General features: G+C 42.6%; 1 protein-coding gene across 5 annotated transcripts in view; it reads right to left on the bottom strand.

Annotated features, from left to right (window-relative positions):
- The window catches only part of LOC124789475, a 74,963-nt gene extending 49,444 nt beyond the window's left edge, over positions 1 to 25,519 (bottom strand). For 2 of the 5 annotated variants that reach the window (XM_047256846.1, XM_047256847.1), the window contains exons 1-2: positions 25,424 to 25,518; positions 19,880 to 19,978 (exon numbers count right to left, since the gene is read on the bottom strand). The gene's annotated coding sequence lies outside the window, so the exon portion shown is untranslated. Of the gene's footprint in view, positions 1 to 855; positions 919 to 19,879; positions 19,979 to 25,423 lie in introns of those variants that run through there. The other 3 variants (XM_047256844.1, XM_047256845.1, XM_047256848.1) reach the window with 3 other exon arrangements.
- Between the last annotated feature and the right edge of the window lie 2,049 nt (positions 25,520 to 27,568).

The following is a 27,568-nucleotide window of genomic DNA, read 5'->3' as shown; positions in this document are numbered from 1 at the left end:
TCAGAGAAGCTGTTCGGCTGGATGGCGGACTATCTGGTCAAGACTGTCGACCTGGAGTAACAAGAAATGTGGTTCATCCGATACGTCGATACTTCTCCACTGATCCACCGTCCATTCTCGATGATCCCTTTAGGGGTCGTCTGCTGTGGAGCCCCATGTTCAACAGTGTGTGCTGAAATGTATGCCCCGAAACACTTGTGTCTGTGCCATTATCGCTCTCTCTCGACAGATCTGCCGCAGATCGCTGCCTGTCCTCCTTTATAGCACGAGTAAGCTTCACATAAGCTTCACGTACTGCAGTGAAGCCCCGTCCTACACCTTACCGCCTACTAGTGGTATTATGTCCTGCAGCCACTTTCCATAGTTGCTCACGACTGTAGCACGTGGCCAGCCGTTAATCTTCGCTGTTTCCAAGATGCTCGTCTCTAGGCGCTGGGCCATAACAATCTGACCTTTAACAAAGTCGCTTATGTAAGTGGATTTCTACATCTGCGGTCTGTATCGTCGTTAGTGTGATTCCCCACCGCGGCACCTAATTGCAACGTCACTAGGTGGTATACAAGCTCGCCCGTGGATCGAGGTGAATTCGCTGTGGCTCAACTGCGTACGTCACTGTAATTGAAAGGGTTCCTCCTCAGGTGACCGAAAAATGATGCGAACTGAGAGTAGTGTCCACAGCATATTCCTTGTACTGTAATCTGAAATTTGGAAATTTGTGGTAATCTCTTATGGGACCAAACTGCTGAGGTCATCGATGAGGTCATCGGTCCCTAAGCCTATACACTATTTAATCTAACTTAAACTAACTTACGTTAAGGACGACGCACACATCCATGCCCAAGGGAGGACTCTAACCTTAGACGGAGGGAGCCGCACGGACCGTGACAAGGCGCCATAGACCGCTGGGCTACCCCGCGCGGCCCAGAATCATGTTGAACACCTTTCGACATGACTCGCCTCAGTACAGATGACAGCATCGCCAATGCACTGCCCTAAATTACTTCTGTAAGAAATGATCTGTATGTCAGAAACCGTGATTCTGATTTACGTATCCAGAGAATTTACATCAAACAGTTAACGATCCTTAACTAGAAAGTCATACATGTTGGAGCTATTTGGTTAGAGTATTCATTAAGATAAAGAACATCGTCTTGCTCTGCAATGTGCTCAGCAAGAAAATTCTGTGACCGCGTAAGGGAGCGTAGCCTAAACTTTTACTTTTTATCACAACAGAACATGCAAAGTAAATTATCAATTTATAGTCAAAATGAGCTTCAAATCAATCTTATTTGTTGTTCCCCCGATCTTTGTCACCTCCGATAAAAATTTTCTGGTGTGTTTTCGCATGTTTGATTTTGTAAATTTGTGATAAGATCTTATGGGACCAAACTGCTGTGGTCATCGGTCCCTAAGCTTCCACACTACTTAATCGAACTAAAACAAACTTACTCTAAGGACAACACACACCCATGCCCGAGGGAGGACTCGGACCTCCGACGAGGGAGCAGCTCGGACCGTGAAAGGGCGTCTTAGACCGAGCGGATACCCCGCGTGGCCTGTAATCTGAACTACGTCGGCTATATTATACTAGAAATACGTGGTTAACTCATATTAATGTAACTACCACTTATGTTCGAAGACAACGCTTAGTAACCACTCACAGACCGCAGGTAGCAGCACTAGCAGTGGAAGATACATGAAGCCTGTGGGGGGAGGGGGGGGGGGGGGGACTCTGAAAACAATGCAGTTGTTATCGTAATGCGGAAATGGAGCGATTTATCTCATGTCCAAAGAGGCATGATCACTGGCTTTCGGGCCAAGTGTGAAACCATTTCCGAAATGGCGATGTTTGTTCAACTGTACTGGTGTCGCCGTGGTTGCAGTATGCTGTGAATGGCAAAATGGTGCTATCCTAAACCGACGCCGAGGCTACTGTGGTACACCACAGGGCATAGATGACACGGACGAACGACGACTGTGGAGATGTGCAATGGCGAATAGGAGTGCAACTTTTGAGTAACTGACCGCCCAGAGGGACTCCGCAACGGCTGTTCAGTGAAAGGTGCTGCGTATGGGCCTTCGCATCACATGCGAGATTTACGCACCCGTGTCGCCTACATTTCATCGAAGATAGAGGCTGAAATCTGCACGCTAATAACGCAACAACTGGACATTCACTGAATGTCGACAGCTACCTTTCCACATGAATAACGTTTTATGCTCCATCAGACCGATGGCAAATGCACAATCGTCGGAAGGATCCAGGCCGGAGGAGGGAGCACTATTGTCTGGGGAATCTTTTTGATGTATTCCTTGGATGCTCTCTTCATTCTAAATGGCACAATGAATCAACAAAAGTAAGCATCTATCCATGGGGACCATGTCCACCCCTACATGCTTTTTGATCTTCCTTGGCACAGTGGTATATAGCAGCAGGGCTGCGTGCCACGTAGTTCTCAGTGCATGCGCATGGTTCCAAGAACAGCAGATCGTGACTGCTGTACTCCCATGCCACCAAACTCCCAGGATTTAAACCCAGCAGAGAATCTGTGGGACCAATTAGATCGGGCTGTTGACGTCATGGACCCTCAACCGTTACACCTAGAGCAGCTGACCACGGCGTTGTAGTCAACAAGGGACCTTGCAGAACGTCATTGACTCTCTTACTGCATGTCTTGCCACGGTCCGTGGCACAAAGGGTGGTCATTCAAACTTTTTACATGCGGTCACCTTAATGTGACAGAACAGTGTAAGTACTGCTCTGTGAGTGGTCATTTCAGTGACGATGCTCTAGGCATAACAGTATGTCTCGCGGAATATTTCCAATGTAGTTTACAGTGTAAATGCTGCGAAGATCATGAACATGAATGAAACAAGGCATCAGATATGAGCTGACAATGATTATTTCAGATTACACTCAGCCATAAACGTCTGCCAGCTTGACATTATGACTGATGATAGCTGTATTGCATTTGAAAGAAATATCCACAGTAAATCTTGAAAACAACGTTCAATTACCGGAATTAAATCATGAGATACGCGAGGACGACGAAATATGAGAATATGAGGTGTTTGAGATGTGTTACAAAAGGCTTTTTTTGGTTTGTTTTTTGGTCATCAGCCTTCTGACTGGTTTGAGGCTGCCCGCCACGAATTCCTCTCCTGTGCTGACCTCTTCATCTCAGAGTAGCACTTGCAACCTACGTTCCTAGTTATTTGCTAGATGTATTCGAATCTCTGTCTTCCTCTACAGTTGTTGCCTCTACAGATCCCTCTAGTACCATGGAAGTCATTCCCTCATGTGCTAACAGATGTCCTATCATCCTGTCCCTTCTCTTATCAGTGTTTTCCACAGGTCCCTTTCCTCTCCGATTCTACGCAGACCCTCCTCATTCCTTACCTTGTCAGCCCACCTAATTTTCAACATTCGTCTGTAGCACCACATCTCAAATGCTTCGATTCTCTTCTGCTCCGGTTTTCCCACAATCCATGTTTCAGTACCATACAATGCTGTACTCCTCTTGAAAATTTCTTCCTCAAATTAAGGCGAATATTTAATATTAGTAAACTTCTCTTGGACAGGAATACCCTTCTGCCATTGCTAGTCTGCTTTTGATGTCCTTTCTCCGTAGGTCATTCGTTATTGTACTGTCTTGGTAGCAGAATTTCTTAACTTCATCTGCTTCGTGACCATAAATCCAGATGTTAAGTTTCTCACTGTTCTCATTTCTAGCACTTATCATTACCTTCGTCTATCTACGATTTATTCTCAACCCATACTTTGTACTCATCAGACAGTTTATTCCGTTCAGCAAATCATGTAATTCATCACTTTCATTCAGGATAGCAATGTCATCAGCGAATCGTATCATTGATATCCTTTCACCTTTAATTTTAATTCCACTCCTGAAACTTTCTTCTATTTCCATCATTGCTTCCTCAATGTACATATTGAACAGTAGGGGCGAAAGGCTACATCCTTGTCTTACATCCTTTTCAATAACAGCACTTCGTTCTTGGTCGTTCACTTTTATTATTTTCTCTTGGCTGTCGTACATATTGTATATCATCAGTCTCTCCCTATAGCTTACCCCTAATTTTCTCAGAACTTCGAACATCTTGCACTATTTTACATTCTCAAACATTTTTTCTAGGTCGACAAATCCTATGAACGTGCCTTGATGTTTCTTTAGTCTTGCTTCCATTATTAACCGCAACGTCAGAATTGCCTCTCTCGTGACTTTACCTTTCCTAAAGTCAAACTGATCGTCATCTAGAGCATCCTCAATTTTCTTTTCATTCTTCCGTATATTATTCTTATAAGCAACTTGGATGCATGAGCTGTTAAGCTAGTTGTGCGATAATTCTCGCACTTGTCAGCACTTGCCGTTTTCGGAATTGCGTGGACGATATTTTTCCGGAAGTCAGATGGTATGTCACCAGACTCATACATTCTACACACCTACGTAAATATTCGTTTAGTTGCCACTTCCCCCAATGACTTTAGAAATTCTGATGGAATGTTATCTATCCCTTCTGTCTTATTTGATCTTAGGTCTTCCAAAAGTCTTTTAAATTCTGATTCTATTACTGGATCCCCTACCTCTTCTCAGTTGACTAATGTTTCTTCTTCTATAACATCACACAAATCTCCCTCCTCGTGGAGGCTTTGAATGTATTCTTTCCATCTGTCCGCACTTTCCTCTGCATTTAACAGTGGAATTCCCGTTGCACTCTTAATGTTACCACCCTTGCTTTTAATGTCACCGAAGGTTGTTTTGACTTTCCTGTATGTTGAATCTGCCCTTCCGACAAACATTTCTTTTTTGATGTCTTCATATTTTTCCTGCAGCCATTTCGTCTTAGCTTCCCTGCACTTCCTATTTATTTAATTCCTCAGATACTTGTATTTCTCTATTCCTGAGTTTCCAGGAATATTTTTATGCTTACTCCTTTCATCGATCAACTGAAGTATTTCTTCTGTTACCCATAGTTTCTTCACAGTTACCTTCTTTGTACCTATGTTCTCTTTCCCAACTTCTGTGATGGCCCTTTTTAGAGGAGACCATTCCTCTTCAACGGTACTGCCTACTGAGCTATTCCTCATTGCTGTGTCTATAGCATCAGAGAACTTCAGTCGTATCTCGTCATTCCTTAGTACTTCCGTATACCACTTATTGGCGTATTGATTCTTCCTGGCTAATGTCTTAAACTTCAACCTACTCTTCGTCACTACTATATTGTGCTCAGATTGTATGTCCGCTCCTGGGCACGCCTTACAATCCAGTATCTGCTTTCGTTATCACTGTCTGACCATGATGTAATATAACTGAAATCTTCCCGTATCACCAGGCCTTTTCCACGTATACTTCCTCCTCTTGTGATTTTTGGACAGCGTATTCGCTATTTCTAGCTGAAACTTGTTACAGAACTCAGTCTTTCTCCTTTCTCACTGCTTGTAAAAAGTCCATGTACTCCTGTAACCTGTTCTACTCCTTCCCCTAGGACTGCATTCCAGTCTCCCATGACTATTAGGTTTTCATATCCCTTTACATACTGTATTACCCTTTCAACATCTTCATACATTTTCGCTATCTCTTCATCTTCAGCTTGCAACGTCGGCATACGCTCGTATATATCTGAACTATCGTTGTCGGCGTTGGTTTTTGTCGATTCTGATAGGAACAACCGTATCAATGAACTGTTCACAGTAACACACTCTCTGCCCTACGTTCCTGTTCATAACGAATCCTACTCATGTTATACCTTTTTTGCTGCTGTTGATATTACCCTATATTCACCTGACCAGAAATCTTTCCACGTCACTTCACTGACCCCTACTATATCTAGATTGAGCCTTTGCATTTCCCACTTCAGATTTTCTACTTTCCCTACCACGTTCAATCTTTTGACATTCTACGCGCCAACTCGTAGAGCGTTATCCTTTCTTTGATTATTCAGTATTTTTCTCATAGGAGCCTTCCCCTTGGCAGTCCCCTCCCGGAAATCCGAATGGAGGACTATTCCGCAATGTTTTGCCAGTTGAGAGATAATCATGATACTTCTTCAATTACAGGACACATTTCCTGTGGATATACACTCCTGGAAATGGAAAAAAGAACACATTGACACCGGTGTGTCAGACCCACCATACTTGCTCCGAACACTGCGAGAGGGCTGTACAAGCAATGATCACACGCACGGCACAGCGGACACACCAGGAACCGCGGTGTTGGCCATCGAATGGCGCTAGCTGCGCAGCATTTGTGCACCGCCGCCGTCAGTGTCAGCCAGTTGGCCGTGGCATACGGAGCTCCATCGCAGTCTTTAACACTGGTAGCATGCCGCGACAGCGTAGACGTGAACCGTATGTGCAGCTGACGGACTTGGAGCGAGGGCGTATAGTGGGCATGCGGGAGGCCGGGTGGACGTACCGCCGAATTGCTCAACACGTGGGGCGTGAGGTCTCCACAGTACATCGATGTTGTCGCCAGTGGTCGGCGGAAGGTGCACGTGCCCGTCGACCTGGGACCGGACCGCAGCGACGCACGGATGCACGCCAAGACCGTAGGATCCTACGCAGTGCCGTAGGGGACCGCACCGCCACTTCCCAGCAAATTAGGGACACTGTTGCTCCTGGGGTATCGGCGAGGACCATTCGCAACCGTCTCCATGAAGCTGGGCTACGGTCCCGCACACCGTTAGGCCGTCTTCCGCTCACGCCCCAACATCGTGCAGCCCGCCTCCAGTGGTGTCGCGACAGGCGTGAATGGAGGGACGAATGGAGACGTGTCGTCTTCAGCGATGAGAGTAGCTTCTGCCTTGGTGCCAATGATGGTCGTATGCGTGTTTGGCGCCGTGCAGGTGAGCGCCACAATCAGGACTGCATACGACCGAGGCACACAGGGCCAACACCCGGCATCATGGTGTGGGGAGCGATCTCCTACACTGGCCGTACACCACTGGTGATCGTCGAGGGGACACTGAATAGTGCACGGTACATCCAAACCGTCATCGAACCCATCGTTCTACCATTCCTAGACCGGCAAGGGAACTTGCTGTTCCAACAGGACAATGCACGTCCGCATGTATCCCGTGCCACCCAACGTGCTCTAGAAGGTGTAAGTCAACTACCCTGGCCAGCAAGATCTCCGGATCTGTCCCCCATTGAGCATGTTTGGGACTGGATGAAGCGTCGTCTCACGCGGTCTGCACGTCCAGCACGAACGCTGGTCCAACTGAGGCGCCAGGTGGAAATGGCATGGCAAGCCGTTCCACAGGACTACATCCAGCATCTCTACGATCGTCTCCATGGGAGAATAGCAGCCTGCATTGCTGCGAAAGGTGGATATACACTGTACTAGTGCCGACATTGTGCATGCTCTGTTGCCTGTGTCTATGTGCCTGTGGTTCTGTCAGTGTGATCATGTGATGTATCTGACCCCAGGAATGTGTCAATAAAGTTTCCCCTTCCTGGGACAATGAATTCACGGTGTTCTTATTTCAATTTCCAGGAGTGTATGTTAGGTGTCTTCAATGCAGTAGTTTCCTTGGTTCTCTGCATCCTCATGCCACTGATCGTTGCTGATTCTTCCGACTTTAGGGGCAGATTCCTATCCCTGGGACAAGATAGTCTCCAATCCACTCCTCGGCCCTCTTTGACAAGGCCGTTGGCAGAATGAGGAGTGGCTTCTTATGCTGGAAGTCTTCGGCCGCCAATGCTGATTATTAATCAAAATTTAACCAGCGGCGGAATTCGAACCCGGGATTGAAGACGTTTTGATTATGAATCAAAGACGCTAGCCCCCGTTTTTTCATTTTGTTCGGTATCGTTGGTTGCGTTTGGTTTTGGCGGACATCACAGGACATCTGTTCAAGTTGATCGTTGTTTCCTTTACTCATTTTTTTTCTTATTATTACAAAGGGCTAGCGCCTCTCTGAGCGAACACGCTGAGCTATCGCGGCGGCTCCCTAGACCACGGCACAGAAGAACATTGAAAATTAAATACAGCGTAAGATAAGAAAACGAGGAGATTCTCTGCAGAATCAGTGTGGAAAGGAATATGTGGAAAACTAAAAGAAGGGATGTGATAGTGCACCCGTTAATAAAATGTGCCACATACTGCATGGATCTAGAAGGACTGTGTAGATAACACATTATAGGGGAAGATGGAGATAAGGATTTGCTCCTAAGAGTCGTCAGGAGAAATCTCTCTGTTGTTTCGGCAGATATCTGCAGTTCAGTTTTTACAGTATATACCTGGGGCCACAGCAAAGAAATACTACTCATAGCGTCTTTAATGAGAGGCCTAGTGTCGACGAAAACCTGCGGTTTGTTCCCGTTACGAACAAATGAATTAAATTGGAATTTCTCGTTGTCACTTGGTACAGCCGTCCCAAATTAATATAATGCCATATTCATTATACCGAAATATGTTTACAGGGAAATTAAAACTGAAGGAAAACCAGTACTGGGCCTGCGACTGAGCAGCGCTGCTACTCGACAGTAGCAGCCAGTGCAGGCCAGGGCAGCGCTGTAGTTGCTGGAGAACTGCTTATTTTTCGTGTTTTCATGGCCTTGTTAATACATACCGATAAAATAAATACCACAATAGATTAATTTGGGACCGTTTTATCGAATGTGCAGGTAAAGTTTCACTTTAAAAATCATTTTGTACATAACGGGAAACATGCAGGTGCTCTCCATCGACACTGAACGTCTCATGAAAGGCATGATGAACAATGTTTGTTTGATTTGATTCCAGTTGTACACCGCTGAAAGGAAACAGCAAATACCTGTCGAAACACCAGCCAAAATGCAGCTGACGACCCTTTCGAGAGACACGCTATATACACTAATTCATTGAAGACGTTGGGTGCAGTTGATGTTCTAAGATGTTGAGGTTAGTACAGAGAGAAACGGTGGCGAGCCGCTTCAAAGTAGCCAGGAGATGTTGTCCACTTCAAAAGAATGTTTCATTACAAAGTAGTAAGTGCGTAGCTGCAGGAACTGATTACTAACCGTTTTAGCGCTGCCTGTACACTACTTTCTTAGAGTAATTAATCTCTGATGTGTTACCTCATTATTCTGCAAATAGTTTCAGGTGTTTCTTCTGCTCCAGCTCTTAAAAGATGTGATTATTACAGATGTCGTAACAGCATTTCAATTACTTGAGCAAGCGGTCGCGGTAACTGCACTTGGGCGTCATTAGAGCTCCTGACACGCAATGGAGGCGGCCCCGTAACGCAAAAGCTGAAGTTGACGAAGAGGCAGCGTCTGTTGCAAACAGGAGGCTGGCGTCTTATGTAACAGCGGCAGGAGCAGCTCCGCTCTGCCTGCTTCCTGGTGGATTTCCTTCTGGCACTGCCAGGGCTATCTCCGAGTGCACTCCCACCGTCGAAATTGTAAGCCGCTTCCGTGAAACCTGTTAGGCGTTCCTATGTAGTTGATATGTACAACACACTGTTTCCCGTAACACGAAAATATCAGTAGAAACTGAGATATTCGTATTGTATCAGATTAGCATCCTCTGTGTCACGGATGACGGACTAATAAAATTACCTTTAGCTTGTTTCGCATTGGTTTCCCTCATTCATTAATAACTATTTTCTTTCTGATACGGTAGGTGACCGAGATTCGGCGCGCGGAGTGGCCGCGTGGTTTGAGACGCCATGTCACGGATTGCGTGGCCCCTCCCGCCGAAGGTTCGAATCCTCCCTCGGGTGTGTATTGTTCTTAGCATGGGTTAGTTTTAGTTAGTTTAAATAGTGTGTAGGTCTAGTGACCGAGGACCTCAGCAGTTTTATCCCTTAGGAATTCACACACATTTGAACATTTCAGCATTGGACCGAGATTCGGGCAGAAGCCCAAAGTTCACTTGATCAGTCTAAAATTTTACCCTTTAACTTATTGTTTTATGCCACATAAAATCATCATCACTGGAGTTTGGTGATTATCTGCCATCTTCAGACTTACATTCTATGGAATATACAAAGTCTCCACTGACCACTTTAAATAACGGACGACCAGCACGAAAAAGTCGGAGCATGCCATAAAGTTTATGGTAATAGTTACTAGAAGACAGGGTTTCACACTATTTTATACAGTTACAAGGCCTGACAAAAGGCGAAGCGCACAGAAGTCATCGGATGTCGGTACGCTTCATACACGTACACACCATTTGCACGTATGTAAAAGTTTAGATTTGCAATTTTCTGTGACAGGCAACGGCCTTCGGAGTACATTGATGTTGTTCCTGTTTAGTGTTGTTACCAGGCCTGCTATTGTATGTAACAGCCGCAAAAGCGTTAGTTGCTGATCACTGAAGATCATGGGTATGTCATACATGTGAGAGACAGCGTTAGCAGGTGCTGACAGAGTTTCAAAGAGGTTCCATTGTGGATCTTCGTATGGCCGGCTGGTCGAATCTAACAGTCATATTTCTGGGGCATTGAGATGTTTCCTATGGACCACACCTCACCATCACAAGGTAGGATCACTGTAGGTTAGATATACTTTTCATTCCAGTAGAAACGTAATGAGGATATCCTGCAAGATGCAGAACATTTCAGAAACAAGGATACACAATATATATTCACAAAGAACAACAGATACGCTAATGTGCCTTCCGCACATCCTAAGTAAAATGGTCCCCATGAATGAGGAGTAAGCTACAAACAATCTCAAACATGTTTTCATTTAAAAGGTAGTAATAAACTTGCCACAAAAAATGCATGTGTTCAATACAGTGAGGTATATATAATTCTTAGGCTGTTGTAGCCATGCATCATGAAATAGAAAAATAATTTCACAAAACTTATTTCCAGTGATCGCATTACCACATTGAATTTGCGCACAATTATTTGATATTATTAGTAACATACACAAATCAGTCAGTTCTGCTAATAAATGCATCAGTGTAGTAGAAAGAGCTGCTGGTATACTTTTCGTGATGTGAGGTCGTGGTTCGAGAAACTCTTCTGTTCCTGATGATTCGTTCACGACTGCACTGAACACCTTCCGAGGCGCTCCTCCGCTGAGTCTTGCCGAGTGGACGAAACATCTTGGACCACGACCTCAAGTCCCGAAAGGTTTACCTTCAGCTACATCATTCGGTCGTGAAAGCCGTCACACTAGGAGTAGAAAGAGCTGGCCAGCAGTGAGTCCTTTACCCAGATGACTATCGTCGGCGAGTATGGCGGTGACTTGGGAACAGTCCCGCTCTTCAAATGTCTTTGAGAGCCACAGCAGTGTTACACCTGGCACCACGGTGTGGGACTCTTCGAACGTGACTTGAGGTTACTGCTGGTAGTGACTGGGAGAAGTCTGACGGCACACGAAAGCCCTTCGCCCTCACGTGTTATCTCTCATGCGGCAGTATCGTGATGCGATTTATCAACACAACAATGCTCGTCCACACATGACATATCTCTATGAACTCTCTGGGAGATGTTGAGGTACATATGTGGGCAGCAAGGTCCCCAAATCTGTCCCTGTTAGGACATATATGGGAGCAGCGTCGATGTCGACTCCGTTCTGGTGCCAATATCCAGGATTTCCAAGTCCAGTTGCAAATACTGTGGCTCACCTTACCTCAGAAGAGAATACAATGGCCTTATGAAACCCTTTCCAACCGAATAAGTGAATGCATCCAGAGGAGAGGAGCTGCAAAGTAATGCTGATAAGTGGGCTCATACTTCCAAGTTCTTTGTAAATCTGACTCTACATCACATACCATCAGAACCCAAGAAGTTTCATTTCGCTTCCTTCTCCCTTTCCATGTGCCTTTTTTTTTTGTCTGATGGGGTATTTTGAAAACTTTCGTCACCTAAATTATTCCAAAGGCAAAATGTTAAAATTTTTACATTGGTAGATTCTTGCCTGCCAAATTCTGAAAAACCCAAACAGTCCCATTTTTGTTTCAAATTCTGGTTTGCTGATCTTTTCCAGAGTTGGTGCCAGTTTATTCTGGGATATGTGAGTGAACTGGGACACAAGCAATTCTACAAACTAGGTAATGGGACAATGCGATACTCCAGACTGATTCTCATCTTAACACATCACTGGACAATGATGTGGGGGGGCTTTGTGGTTGCTTTGTCTTACATCATGCTTCACTGACAGAATCATCAACTGTACACGTGAAATATTTTCTTGCTTAAGAGGAAGAAATAAATGAAGTTCCACAAGGATCCCTATTGGGTCCTCTGTAGTTTCTCACTAAATATTAATGATCTTCTAATCAATACATCAATTAATTATTTTTGCAGATCATAGGATTATAACCATTGCCAGTAGACATGAAGCAACAAAACAAATTGTAAGCACCGTATTTAGAGGGATTATGGGCTGAATTTCCACGGATTATCCTCCTCTTAAATTTAATAAAACACAGCTTACTCATTCCTGCTGCTCAAAGAGTACAACACAATTCATAAATTTAAATCATGGTAAATTCTTCAAGTTTAGTGGAGTACATACTGATAACTGAAACTGAATGAAACACACATTTTACAAATCTTTAAACAGCCCAGTTCTGCCTCATTTTAAAACTGTAAGCCTTGGAAGGATACATTAAGTAATTTCAAAGGGAGCCACATTGTGGGGAAACTCATCAGTGAGAAAGAAACTTTTTATTGTACAAAAGTCTCATATTAGAGTACCTCTTAAACTACTAATCAGAGGATTATATATTTTCGTTACAGAATCACAATGCATATTTTCCCTCACGTAATTTGTTGCATATAATCCATTATGGTTCACAAAGGGTAACGACTTCTATCATTATAGTACCAGAATGAAAACCGACCATCATTAATTTTCATGAAAAGTTACTTAAGCTCACAAGGCGGTGACAAATAACCTTGCAAAAAATGTTGAGCCATTAAGATAATGACATTAAAAGCTTGAGAGATAGCAAAACTAAATATGAATGTTACATGAAGAAGTTTTTTCCGGGCAAGTACTTCTATTCCACTAAACAATTTTTATTTACTGACTTGTATCACAAAACTACCATGTATAGCGCGAAGTGCAGCGTTTTAATATTGGCTTTCGAAACCAGGGCCTCTACCAATGAACTAAGTTAACTTTGTTGAGCAAACCGCTCCTGCGATGAAATACTCCTTGTCAGAACAGGAGTTGAAACTCAATACAGACCTGCTAACAGCTGATCTAAGGAGGAGAAATATATTTGCATTTTTGTACCTTCAGACGAAATATGTGAATGCGTAATACGCGTCATTGCGTTACACTGGTTGCTTCAAAGATGGTGTTGTTGGACGTTTAGTATCGAAGATCTGGCGACATGAATGTCATATAACGTTTGCATACTCATTGCTAAACCAGAGGTGAGATGGGTGAGTTACAATTAGCTCACATACAATCAAACAATGACTCAGTTCGACTGACGATATGTAACTACAGGAAGCACGTGAAATAAACGGGGTTAAAAAAATATTTTTAAATCAAATTCATAAACTCGATGAGAGTGGACAACGCATGGAAGAGAAACAAAATCACGAAGTAGGTAGTGTATTGGTGACATCACTGAAAATTTGCTAATTTTACATAGGACACAAAAATAAAGTTTTTGAAGATTTTGAAAATTTGAATCATAAAGAGAAAGGAAGTTCGCAAGCTCCTGAATTTTTATTTATCAGCTCTGCAGAATGTACTGAATGTCTTAATCCGTACATCATTTTGATTATCAAAGATTTATGTTATACACGGCTATCAATTAAATTTTGTGTGAAAGTGAATGTGTAATAAAATATCCTGTATTTGTATGGTCTCATAAACATATTTGGAGATTGTGCATAGGACTTTGTTTTGGTATTTTTTTATTCCCTTCAGGCACAAATTTCTAACGGTAAGTCAGGCTTGTCTGCATCTTCATTCAAGGTGTGTACACAGTACGCTAGATATAAACTACACACTTAATAGTTGCAGTAGTTATCCATAAATGTAACGAAATATGGCGCAAAACAAAAACGCAAAATTGGTTTGAAAAATGCAAATCGGTTATGTCCATTGTGTGCAGAAGCTGAGTCCCATAAAGCACGTATTGTCTAGCTCCCAGCAGAGGTACTGGTGTCTTTAACTGATACCTATGGTTTCCGCTACAGCAGCATATTAGCACAATCTCGGAAACCAAAGTCAGCTCTTGGAGATCCAATTTCTTGGCTTTTCAGGTCGATTATGCACGTAGAACGCACAGAACGAAACATTTATTCAGTAATGTGTCACAGACACGTTTGTTGTTATCATTTTTTTAATCTTTTTCCTGTACTACAATATCTACTTGCTGGATTTTTAATTCGCAGGTGAACGAATAAATCACTAAGCAGACTCAGAAGGATGTAGGTTGCAGTAAGTACTGGGAGATGAAGAAGCTTGCACAGGATAGAGTAGCATGGAGAGAAGCATTAAACCAGTCTCAGGACTGAAGACAACAACAACAACAATGAATAAATAGTAAATCAGATTACGCTCTGTTTACTACGGATGTTTGTAGTAACAACAAAAACGAAACGTTATAAAATATCAGCGGCACCACATAACTGATGCGGTCTCCAGTTAACAACGTGTAAATTCTTTAAAACCGGATCGTTAACCTCCGTATTTACCGAATATTCCAAACCTCGATTACAGGTTTGTGAACATACCACATGTCACACACATGTTCTACATCGAAACTACATAATAACCAGTACTAGAAACATAACGCAGAACCTTATCTGTCCTGAATATGGAAGCAGAAGGAGGCGTGTCTTAATGTAAGATTTTCAGAACTACCATTAATTTCAGTCACACTCCCTTGTGTTCTTCTACCTGTGAGGGAACAGTGACTTCTTAACACGATTAATCATAGCCATTTTACTAGAAGAAATACTGACGTTTCTTTTATTTAACTTCATGCTTGAAATCTTACAGGGGCGCAGTCTGTGTAACTGGTCAAAAGAAGAAAGTGGTGATTCACTTAAGCGGATTCCAGTTGAGAGACCTGTTTATGCAAGAGACGTCTTCAGTAAACCTGTCGGCGCCGTAGTTGTCACACTTTCTAGAAGCACGTTGCCAAACTCTTTGTTTACCTGCCAGAAGGCCAGAGCTCCTTAACATTCACGAAGCTGATTACGATCGCTAGAATTCGCCTCGAGGAGGAGGCAGTGCCGCTCGCCGTTGTACCTGTGGGGTACGTAAGTGGAAGTCGTACCTGATAGCACTACAGATAGTTCGTGACCCGAAGCGACCTCCACCTCAGACGTATTTGTGCCTCTGCATCATGGCTTTTAGCATGAGAGACTTGATTATCAGTTTGTACACCACAGGAGGCTTGTTCAGTATTTTTTAAAAAAAGATAAATGCATCTGCAAACAAGAAAGCATGAGAGTGGAGAAAACATTGTGGGCAAATTAGCACATCAAGACTTTGTTTCATTTCCTGAAATCTTTTGACAAATCAGATGCACAACTTTACGTGGTTAGCAAATCACAGACCTTTAGGATAGATCTGATGTTACCTTGGAACCCATAAAAGTCAAATTACCAGACAAGTTTTTCATTAAAATTGCCTTAAGTAAAGGGTGAATGCCATACTTAGAAATCTAGTTACGTGAGTTGGTAAATGTGATTACCTCTATTCCAAATCTGTCAGCTTCCGATGAGGCTGAAAGGAATTAATTTCATACCCATTTTCGGAGAAATAAAACACCAATCAAACCTAAAGAAAATTCTCCGAAGGGAGAAGAGAACCTGTAAGATCCACATCACCACAATACTGTTGACACAGAGTTAAAAAGTCACACGAACTTGTTGAAGGCGAGAGGCTTTTAACTTCAGTTTTTTTTTTGTTATCCACGCCAAGCAACATTTAAATAATACATGAAGTGTATTTGCAGTTGCGAATATGTGCAACCATCATATTTATAATGAAACGAAGACAACAAAAATTTGTGCCAGACCAGGACACGAACCGGGACTTCAAGCTTATTAGCCTCACCATTAGGCTACCCGAGCACGTTTCACAGCCTTACCCAAACTTCTGTATGTTGCCAGCATGTGTTTACAACCTGCACTCGTACATCCATTGTGTATGTCCATGTACAAGGGAAACGTTTTAATTGAAAGTTGCTTGCTCAGTGTCGGCAGATAAATACGGTATCGCACTGTTTGTGTTGTTCAGAAGTACGGTGCAACTGCGAATACGTTTCATGTACTTCATAACAGTTGTAGTCGCCACGAGGAACATTGCACAATACTTCTGAACAACAAAAGCACTGCAATATCGTATTTCAATTAAAATGTCTACCGTGTACGGGGATATATGTAATGGGTGTACTAGTGGAGATTGTGCACACATCGTTCACGACATATGGAACTTTGGAGTCTGGCCACGAAACGTGCTCTTATAGCCTACTGGAAAGGCGACCACTCCCGATAAATGGGAAATCCGGGCTCGAGTTCCAGACGGGCACAAACCGTCGTTGTCGTCATTCCATTATACAGCTCACTGTTGTCTATATTCACAACTGCGAACACGTTTAATGCATTTCTTAACAACTGTAGTCACTGCATCCCTGTTCCTTCGGACTTGTACGCATGTCCAGAGGAATACTGCATCGTACTTCTGAACAACATAGGCTCTGGAATATCGCAGTCACATTTAAATAACCTTATCTCGAGACATCAACGTTAGCTTTCTGGTATATACTTGTATTATTTTCTTCTTTTGTATAGCATCCGCTTAACTGTTCATTTCAATAATGAAAGCTAAAAAAAAAAAATAATTGGAATGTGTGTGCTATTTTGGTTTTATTATCAACCCATCCGGACACCTATTGTATCAACATATCGTTTGTGATGCAATGAAGGAAGATTAGAATTGAACGTTCCGTCGATAACGAGATCATTAGAGACAGTGTACAGGCTCAGGCTGGTGGAGGTAGGGTAAGCAAATTGATTGTGTCCGTTTCAAAGGAAACTTCCGGCATTTAGGGTAAGCACAGGAAACCTAAAACTGAATGCTCAAATCTTTGACGCAATACTGAGTTTCTCCTTTAATAGTGAGGCTTAAAATCTTATAGAGGCGCAGTCTGTGTAATGGGCCGAAAACAGAAAGTGGCGTCGCATTAAGCGGATTCCAGCTGAGGGCTCGCCATTCTCCCCATCGCACATAATGACTAGTGCAATTCTCTGTAGGAAAAGATGAAAAGAATATCGATTCTTAATTTACCCAAAGTACAGAAACTGAGATGAGAGTGTGGATATAAAAAAGTAGAAACAAGTAATTACAATATTTAAAACGTGGTTATATATATAGCATTTTTAACAAAATTTAGGCCCCTGCTAATGATAAATTAATACTGAAGAAGCCTAATAAATATGTAGATAAATATCGTGAGTGTATAGCAATAATTTTTAAGAAGCTGAAGTTGTGCTGCAACCAAGTAAGAAGTATTTTGTAGTCAAGTATCGATTGCCTTTTATTTTAATCTCCAAGATCAGTTCACTGGTTCACAATTAATGATTATCAATGAACGGTTGGGTTACATGGAGAATTATTTCAAATGGCTTTGCAACTTTTACTTTTTAGATGACCTGAGGGGACACAGTGCTAGTATATGTAATTTTGTTTTTCTGTAATGTTGATGTCATCAGTAAAATTTTGTTAGTGTTATGAAAAGCCTGACGATCCTCAAATGTTTCAATAATATGTTAAGAAAGTACAGTGGTATTGCAAACTGCATCGGGCGACGTGTGGACTGAGAGCAGATGGGAGGCTTTCATCGAAGTACCCCGATCACGATCTTGTGCAGAAGTGAATGCTGCTACCTTCACTGTCCCTGTAGAAGTTTATTTTGCCTATTTTCACTCAGTTACCTTGTAAGGTTTTATGTTTTGGAGCAGGTGTCTCCACTCACGAAAAGCGTTCTTAACACAAAGACGGTGTTCAGACTGATTTGCTGTGTCAGTTCGCCTCAGAATTCTAACTCTGACATGCATGTACAGATAATCCAACATAGGATTTGTGGTTAAGAATATTCATTCATTCTGAAGAACCTGCAACATTCATTCAGTGAGCACTAGACGGAGAAACGATATGCCCGAGGTCTACGCATGCTTCTGTGCACTGTTCAGCAGGTTTATTTTCAATAGGCTTCAGGCAGAACTAAAAAAAAAAAAAAAAACCTGAGTGATATACCACAAGAATTCAATTACAATTTGGAAGGTTTCCTTGTTGCACACACCTATTTTGTTAATACTTGTTTACTTATTTTTTAAAAAAATCTTGTAATTGGCAATCCGTAATCTATGCACTAAATCCTTCCATAAAGAAGTACCTTTGATTTGCTTGGTCCTATGGAACGATTTAAATAAATAAAGTCAGGGGAAAAGCCATAAATGTAGCAACTCTTCCTCACACCATAATACGAGAGCTGGCTATAAAACAGAACCCAGTGGAGGAGGACCTTGTACGAGCACGCGGTCCTCTGGGCCTGATCGCGTAAAGTAAAGTAAACGTAAGCTAGGTGGCTATAAAGCAACTGGAATTGCTGTCACCGAGCAAGGACGCATGCGCCATAGACGAGCGACCAATAGCTCTGAATCGTAAACACTTCTCAGTCGAATGAGGCATCTATGGTGTCTTAAGCAATTTAGTATGGCCATTATCTTAATTTGTATAAGAGCTGTTATTTTGTTTTGCCGCAAAAGTAATAAGCTTAATAATAGAGCAACGAACTGTCGTGAAGTTTCACATCAAACTTGAAGAATCCTACCGAAACCTAAACTTTACAGAAGAAGTGTATAGCGAAGACTTTTTTTATCACGTAAGCGAGTTTTTGAGTGGTTCAAGCATTCGAAAGATGGCCGAGAAGACGTTGAAGATGACTCACGGCCGGGACGTCCTTCAACAATAATAACAGATGAAAATATCGAAAACCTCGGTAATGTGATTCGATCTGAGCATCTGTTTGGTACTCAATCGATTGCTGAAAGTGTAGCATTGAGAAAGAACACCTAAGGAAATTTTGAATAGTCAGTTTAATATGAGAAAAGTGTGTCCGGAACTCTTATTGAAGATCCTCGCGATCGAAGAAACAGAAGGTAGTCAAAGTGTTCGTGGTGACACTTTGGATACCACTCAAAATGAACCTAATTTCTCGGAAAGAGTGATATCATATGACGAGTCTTTCTTTGTTTCTAACTTATGACCCGCATCGAAAGGCCCAATTTTACCGAGGGCGGAAGAAGTTCGAATGAGCAAATCAAGATTCAAAGCGACGATGACTTTTTTTTAAATATTCGTGGTTTGTTTCTTTTTATATTCATGGAAACGTGTATCTTCACTGGGTTCCAGAAGGTCAAATTATTAATCAATGTTACTAGCTTGATATTTAACAAGGAAATAAGCCAAACATCAGTGCAAATTGAGAAGTTATTTTATTTTCGCTATAAGTTTCGGAAATTGAATATGCCACCTTCATGCCCCTTATGTGCTTCTCAAAAGTTGTCGATGTTGACATACAGCGGACATCTGCTTCTGGCTGTCGTGAATTCCCAAGTACTTCCTTCGAAGACTTGACTGCAACTCGTCAGTACATATACACGAAATGTTTCACAGCAATAGACACGTTATTTTGCAGCCACACCTTGTACGTACGCTACGGTGTCCGGTGTGCTATAACGTTGTTAAGCCTTCGCCTTCGGGTACCTGTCTCTCGCTCTCGCTCTCTCTATCTTTCACATGCCGGGCAGTTATTTGCAGTTACGCAAGCGGCAGCGAGTCTGCTAGATGTTGGGGCGGCAGCAGCAGCAGCAGCAGCAGCAGCAGCAGTAGGCCACCTCCCGTCCTTGGAGACTTTTACTTTCTGCTTACCTTTGGCTTGCCGGCGGCTGGATGTGCGCGGACCGGTCCTCCTTTGTAGGTCATAAGGGCGCGGCGGCGCCTAGGGCAGCGACTGGGCCCACAGACAACCTGGGAACACCACTCGTGACTCAGCCGCCAGGACCGTGTGAGTTTCTAAACAACCCACTCGAACTGTATCCGATATTCCGATATTCCGTCTCTCGCTGTAAGGCCGCGTAACTATTAAGTCTGGGGCAACGCAGTAACTTTCTACTACACATAACTTCGGATGTCGTCAGATCCCTTACGTCTCATTCTTTATGTTTATTCGATTATATTCCCTCGCCAGATTTGGGTATTCTGTTACGTAGAATAAGAGAGAATCATTTCAGTTTTCCTGCGTACCTTTTGGTAACTATTAATAGCAGTACTTTAGAGCATGGGCGTGATAGAGTACTGGACTCCGTCTTAGAGATAGCGAGTTAAATCTAGGGATACGGGCGGGGTGGTTTCCCCGTTGCAGTCCCTCCAAGACGGCCACAGGTCCACTCGAACGAGTACCGGGGGTCTTTCCCTGGGGTAGAAGGTGGCCGTGGCGCTGGGTTCGCCGCCCGCAAACCTCCCAGTGCCGTGGGGAAGAAATTGTACCTTATTTATAGACAGATCAATAATCCTGTCAAGGGATTGTACCACGGACTTTACAATTTTACCTTTGCATTAAAGTACGCAGTCATTTGATACCGCAGAGACTATTTTGAGGCATTTTCGTCAGAGTTAGCCCCGACAGTTTCAGCGATTTATAATAATGGGAAGCCACTCATCCACTGCTTTTCGATCAGTCTATTTTAATTCTGTAGGCAATGCCCCTTATGTCGCTCTAGTCGTCAGTTACCCGAAGGAATGGTTGCGTTGTGATGTGCGTCGGATGGTACCATTTAGGACTGTTTCTCTACTGGAGTCAGCTTATAAGTTGAACTTAGCTACAAACCCGCTTTTCTACAGAAGACGGTAGGAAAAAAAAGAGCGTTTCGAATAAACAGTACATAGATGAACTCGGGAAACCGCCTTAGATCCACACACAGGCTGGTGACTGTTCCAGACCAACGGATATTAATCCTTTATTGGAAAAGACTCGTCTTAATCATCTAAATCGCACAATTCACAATTACTGTTTTCTTCCATTCCCATTTTCAGATGTCTTACAAACAGAAAAACAGTGGTGTGACGAATGAAGTTTAATTAGCTGAAGCAAAATCCCCACCTGGCCTGTTGTAGATTTTTCTTCATTTAACTAAACTTAGTTGGTTACACCACCAGTTTTCTATTTGCAGCAGATTTAAAGATGACAGTGGACGAAACCGATGATTTACAAATAAAGTACCATAACACGATCACGGACTCATTTACAGACTTTATGTCTTCAGTGGATATTAATCCATTCCTTGGATTCCAACCGGGCGTGGCTTACCTCTCTGTCTCGCAAGCATTGAGCAGTATGAGGCTAAATGTACGTTATACCAATCACCAGGAAAAATTAAAGCATGCAAACATCAAGGAAGGGAAAAGAGACAAAAAAGGAAAGGAAATACGAAGAAGTACTGGAGTTACAGCTAAGACTTCCACTAGCAAAGTCGGCATAATATTATGGTGCGTGAGGGCTCAGTGAGAAATAAAGACGAGAGATGAAGAAATTTGTTAACTTTGGAACTGGGGAAATAGCTGCATCTCAGACGTAATTGGGCAAGTCATTCTGGTCGAGTACTTTTACCACATAAGAACTTGCCCTCCTTCCTATATGAGTTTGGAGAAATGAATTCAGAATGTAACTCAAGCGTCATGTTCTTATAGGAATGTTCTGTTCGAAGACTGATGTGTAATTACTGAGAAGTAGATAAAGCTGACCAAGTGTGTAGTAATTGCCCAATCGCACTGCACCTACCTAGGAGCATAAGAGTTTTGCGGCTCATTGACAACGAAATCATTACAGATGGAGTTTTAGGTTGGTGTAGGATGAAAAAGTTAATCAGCCGTGTCCGGTCCAAAGCTATAATCCCGACATTTCCCTTACGTCATCTGGGGAAACGAAACGACAGAAAACAAGTCAGGGTGGCCGCTCTGTGATCTGAACTGCCGTCCCCCTGAATGTGACACACAATGACGGTAGTTCTCCGCAGAAGAGGAAACTTGTTCATTGTGCCGGTCACGTACAGCACACCGGAATTTAAGGCTGGGAGTCCCTTCTATTTGGACCTTCTTACAGAACCTCGCAATATTCGAAGATAAGTGAAACATTTTCCTCTTTTTTATTTTAAATGGGAACAGCAATGTTTCATATTTTAGAAAAATATGATCAACAAATACACCTCCTGGCACTCAAATACAAACTGATGGGCGAATCTTTCATCTTCAGAACGAAACCTAAGGGCTACAAGAATTTATTTTACTAGGTAATATGGAATTGCGAACTATTGGATCGAAGCAGTCTTGACAACAAAGTCACATGAAATCGAACACGTTACACGTGCAACTCTTTCAAGACTTTGGCGAATAGATAACGGGTTTCCGACGTTTCATTGAGAACTGATCGAATAAGCCCCTTTTTTACTGCGTTGGAGCTAAATATTATACCATAAGTTGTACTCAAGAAATTATTTACGAACTAAAACTGCAGGGAGATTACGGATGCCGGCCGCGGTGGCGGTGCGGTTCTAGGCGCTGCAGTCCGGAACCGCGGGACTGCTACGGTTGCAGGTTTGAATCCTACCTCGGCCATGGATGTGTGTGATGAGCTTAGGTTAGTTAGGTTTAAGTAGTTCTAAGTTCTAGGGGACTGATGACCTAAGATGTTAAGTCCCATAGTGCTCAGAACCATTTGAACTATTTTTTTAGATTACAGATAAAGAAAGTATAAATTCTTACTGATGGCAATGTTGTAAATCAACCCATCTGTCGAAGTCAACTTTATTGTTCTATCATCTCCCGAGATGTATACAGGATCACAAGAACAGACATAACTACTGGGATGCAGGAGAGAGAAAGAGGGAGAGAGAGAGAGTGGGAGGGAGAGAGAGAGAGAGAGAGAGAGAGAGAGAGAGAGAGAGAGAGAGAGAGAGAGAAAGGGGGGAGGTGGAGGGGAAGGGTGGATGGTAGAGTGAGAGAGACGAGGGGAGAAAAGAGGCAGTGGTAAAAACACTAAGTTTTATAATCAGTAATGGAGGCAGAGAAGTAGTTGAAGTAGTTACTATGATTCCGTAGCCTAATCAATACCTTCTCCTAAAGTTGTCTTACTATTCCTTTTCCCTTTACCACACTAATCCTTTACAACAAAGTGGATAAATTCGTAGCAAGTACTACATTTTTCCTGTCCTGCAAGTACTAAAACTCAAAAAATAAATAAGTATGACATGTGTGGTACCGACTATGCGAAATGCTTTTTTGCTTTGTTTTACAACTTTATTATTAGGTTTAGATTTATAAGCCCATTTTCAACTATGTAAACTTCTTAACATTTAGTTTCTTGCCCAATCACCTATGACAAACTGAAATAATGGACGTTTGCTAAAAACGGCTTAGATGTTTACAGATCTTTTTGGATAATGTGTAGCATGCCTTTCGAAGCTACATATTTGATTGGATGGTAAAAGTATTTTTTTTTCTTTTTTACAACTACCTGATACCAAATCTTCTCTCTCAGTCAAAACCAAAGTACTTCCTAATTTACTCAGTCTTATTCTCATAAAGGACTAAATGCATGACGTAATTTGCTGACAATCCTAATAGTCTACTTGCTCTGTTGAGTTACTTATAATCGAAGCTCAAAGGTTATTCTTGTAACATATTTTCACTTGAAATTGCAGTCATCTCTTTTCTCGATAGGGTTGATTCGTATAGACATACCAACTCTATTTCTGAGACATGCGAAGCCCTCATTTTTCGTTTACCATTGAGGAACATGAAATCTTCCAGCAGTGTAGATTATGCCTCCCGCAGTTACTCAGCCCAGGCAAATGCTCAGACGGGTCCTTGAATAAGATCATCCTAGTATTCCGTCTGTTACGTCACCGAGATGGAGCAATGGGTAAGACAATAGATCATACCCGTGAGAACTGGATTTCAGTTCTAGTTCCAGCCATCCAAGGCATAAAATCGGATTTTTGTACTGAATTGTTAAGTTTTATTGCCTGTTATGCAAATTGGAATACTTTTTTGCTGTAAAAAATCTAAACAAGGTCTCTTTACTTGTAGTTGATATACACATATATATGGGAAAAGTGGTAAGCCATTTTATGTTCCGTTCGTACAGCTTAAAGTCTTTGTCCTACAGCTCGCCGATGCTTTAGGGAAGAAAGAGGTTAGTCATAGAAATATTGACTGTTGTAACATACGTATGCAAAGAAAAATGTTGCATTTCCAGGGCCTACTGGCACAGGTGTCTCGTCGCATCATACTAACAGTAACAGTGGAAATATTTTGATTCTGAGTTAGCTAAGCCAAGTTTAAATTAACATACTTGAATGCTCAGTTTCAGTGTGATTGCTATTGATTTTGGAGCACTATGGTTGTTGTCGCAGTGTTTTCATTAGTGAACCTTGGTGACCGACGGTAGATGTTCCTTTTATTTCTTTTTTTCTCCAAGATGCTGGAGGGCGACAGTTTAGCTCTGGGCGACGAAAACGTTGACATAAACACATCTGCAAATCGTGCTAAGAACGTAACGTGGACGGCTAAAAGATGCAAATGAAAGGCCCCGGGCGCAGTCACACGGACGAGGTAAGCTTGCAGCTGCGAACTGACGTGTTACAACAGCATACAGACACCAAAAAGGTCAAACCTAGCCAAAGACTAATACTTTAGCTTCCCCAAAATCAAAGACCAGAAGTCTTCACTACCTCAACGTATTACTGCTTTCAAAATATTAAATATGTTACGTGACCTGTAATAAGCAAGAAAATTAAATGAATAAAGCGTTTATTTGTTCATATAATCTGGTATTATCCTCTTTTGCTCCTGAGTAGATTAATGTGACACTATTTTATACTCAGTTTTATATTTGCTATAAATGTGTTCATATAACAACTAAAATATGTTTGTACTCCAATAATAATAATAATAAAGGAGGGTTTCAATAACACAATACTGGTGCATGATCATTGAGTTTCATTTTGTGAAATTGTTGTAAAATTTCTTAAATAATAAAAGTTAGTTTTAAAATGATATTATGATCCATTATAAGTGCGAAATTAATTTAGTGAGTAATAGACAGGACTCATATTAGACTGTGAAATCAAATAAAAATAAGAATTCGTATAATTTTAAAATAAGACCTTCAGTAACCAAATAAATTTAAAAATGGATCTCATCACTATTACGGTGTTCAATCTTAAGATAATATAATAATAACTTAGAGCGCCTCAGTCACCCGGAGAAAATTCACGAAATATTTCTACGAGTGTACATCACACAGTTTACTTCGAACTATTTAATGGCTAGGTGCTAAAATGATTCAGTCACATACTTAACCGTGAAGTTATCTGTACGCTTGGTTGTTACTTTTAAGATTCGCTGGTGACCTACCTCGGGCCGGGGCACGCAGGTTTCAAAGCGTGGCGCCGCGCACCCGCAGGTTGGCTGGGTCCTCCGGTCGCAGACCGCCGGCAGGAGGTTAGTTCGCACTGGCCGGCTGGCCACGCCGCTGTCGCGCCAGCAGCTGCCGACGAGATGCCAGAGACACCTGGCGGCTGAAGCAGCAACTCGCCGGGTGACCAGCGGCGTTAGGCTCGCGGGTTTTTCTGGCGTGCTTGCGTATAGTTTTTCCCTGTTGTATCGGTTGTTGTCTGTCGTAATACAGCTATTAAAGTAGCTCTGCGAGGGACAGCAATGATGACATTTTCTGTCCCGCGGCAGCTACATAAAAAAATTGACAAAGCTTGAAGGGCCGTGCAAATTGAAATGACAGGGACTAAAGAGCGTTAGGCCTTCGTCATCCAAACAGCTGTAGCTTCTTTCGGAACAAAGCAAAACCCAGCAGGTATTATGAGTGGTAACTGTATAAAAGGTATCAGTTGCAACGCGGATACAATTGTACATTGTGTACGACCATTACCATTTTTTTCATAGCAAATACCATACTATCTGAATTTCTTTCTTTCATATGGCGACTTGCCGCCTCTGATAGCTCGACGTTTTAGTTCACGCCATTTAGGTGAGTTGCGTGCCGCTGATGATGAGGTGATGATGACGACATGCGGACCCCGAGGGGAGAAAATTTCCGACCCGGCTGGGAGATCAAACCTGGACCCACTCGGCTGGCATCCAGGCACGCTGACACCGCAAGCTTCCGAAGGTGACCATTGTACCTGATGATTTTTGGCTATTACATGTCGTTTACACCTGCGTTCATACCGATACTTTGCAAACGGACATTATTGCATCGCAGACCGTGTGATCTGTTGTGTTCCATTCACACAAGCAGGAAGGAAATGACTTTGTGCATGGTGTGGTTTAAAGTTAATGGATAAGAGACATCAGTTATAAAACAGGTATGATTGTATGTTGTTTATGACCATTTCATTTATTCGTAACAAATACTATGGTATCTAATGATTCTTGGCTATTAGATGTTGTTTACATCTACTTTCATACTCTGCAAACGACGAAATGCGTGTCAGAGGGTAAGACCTGCTGTCTTCCATACACACATGAAGTGCGCAAAAGGAAACAGCTGAAATTCCTCTAAGCATGCAGTAATCTAAAGTTTCCGTGGAAACAGGACTGAACGCTGTAGAAAATTCTTTCAGTTTTCAATATCAGTTCTGTAGTATATTTCTACGAGGGTAATCCCAAAAGTAAGGTCTCCTATTTTTTTTACAAGCACATAGACCTGTTTATTTCTACAATGATTTACATCAATTTACAGCTTGAACATTTAACTATTTTTCGACTTAATCACCATTCTGCCGATGCATTTTTGTGGACGCTGTGGCAGTTTTGACGTGCCCATGTCATACCAGCTCATCAACATGCTGTTCAGAAATTTATGAACCTCTTCCTTCACCTCGTCGTCGGAGCTGAATCGCTTTCCGGCGAAATGTTCTTTTAACTTAGGGAACAGGTGATAGTCACTGGGCGCCAAGTCAGGGCTATACGATGGGTGGGTGATTATGTTCCACTGAAACTGTTGCAGGAGAGCAACGGTTTGCCGAGCGATGTGTTGGCGACCGTTGTCATGGAGAATGTGTACGCCCTGCTCAACATTCCTCTTCTCCGTTTCTGAATTGCCCGTTTGAGTTTTTTCGGAGTCTCACAGTACCTGTCAGCGTTAATTGTGGTCCCAGTGGGCGTAAAGTCGACCAACAATACCCCCTTTCCGATCCCCAAAAACGGTTGTCATGACTTTACCGGCAGTCTGTGTTTGTTTGAATTTCGGCGGCTTTGGCGAAGAAGGATGCCGCGACTGGCGTGATTGTTGCTTGGTCTCAGGTGTAGAGTGGTATGCCCAGGTTTGGTCACCCGTGACAATTGAGTCCAGAAAGTTGTCCTGTTTGGCTGCAAGGCGGTGAAGAAATGCGGGGGAAGCATCAACTCGTTGCCGCATGTGGTCCTCAGTCAGCATTCATGGCACCCATCTTGCGCACACCTTCCGGTAGTTCAATGTTTCCGTTAAAATTCTGTGAGCGGTGCTTCGAAAACCTCAGGAACCAACGTGCAGAGATCATTCAG

The sequence above is a fragment of the Schistocerca piceifrons genome, chromosome 3, assembly GCF_021461385.2.
Source record: "Schistocerca piceifrons isolate TAMUIC-IGC-003096 chromosome 3, iqSchPice1.1, whole genome shotgun sequence".
NCBI lineage: Eukaryota > Metazoa > Arthropoda > Insecta > Orthoptera > Acrididae > Schistocerca > Schistocerca piceifrons.
The sequence above is the reverse complement of the archived record's forward strand: the minus strand, read 5'-3'. Positions and strand labels throughout refer to the sequence as shown.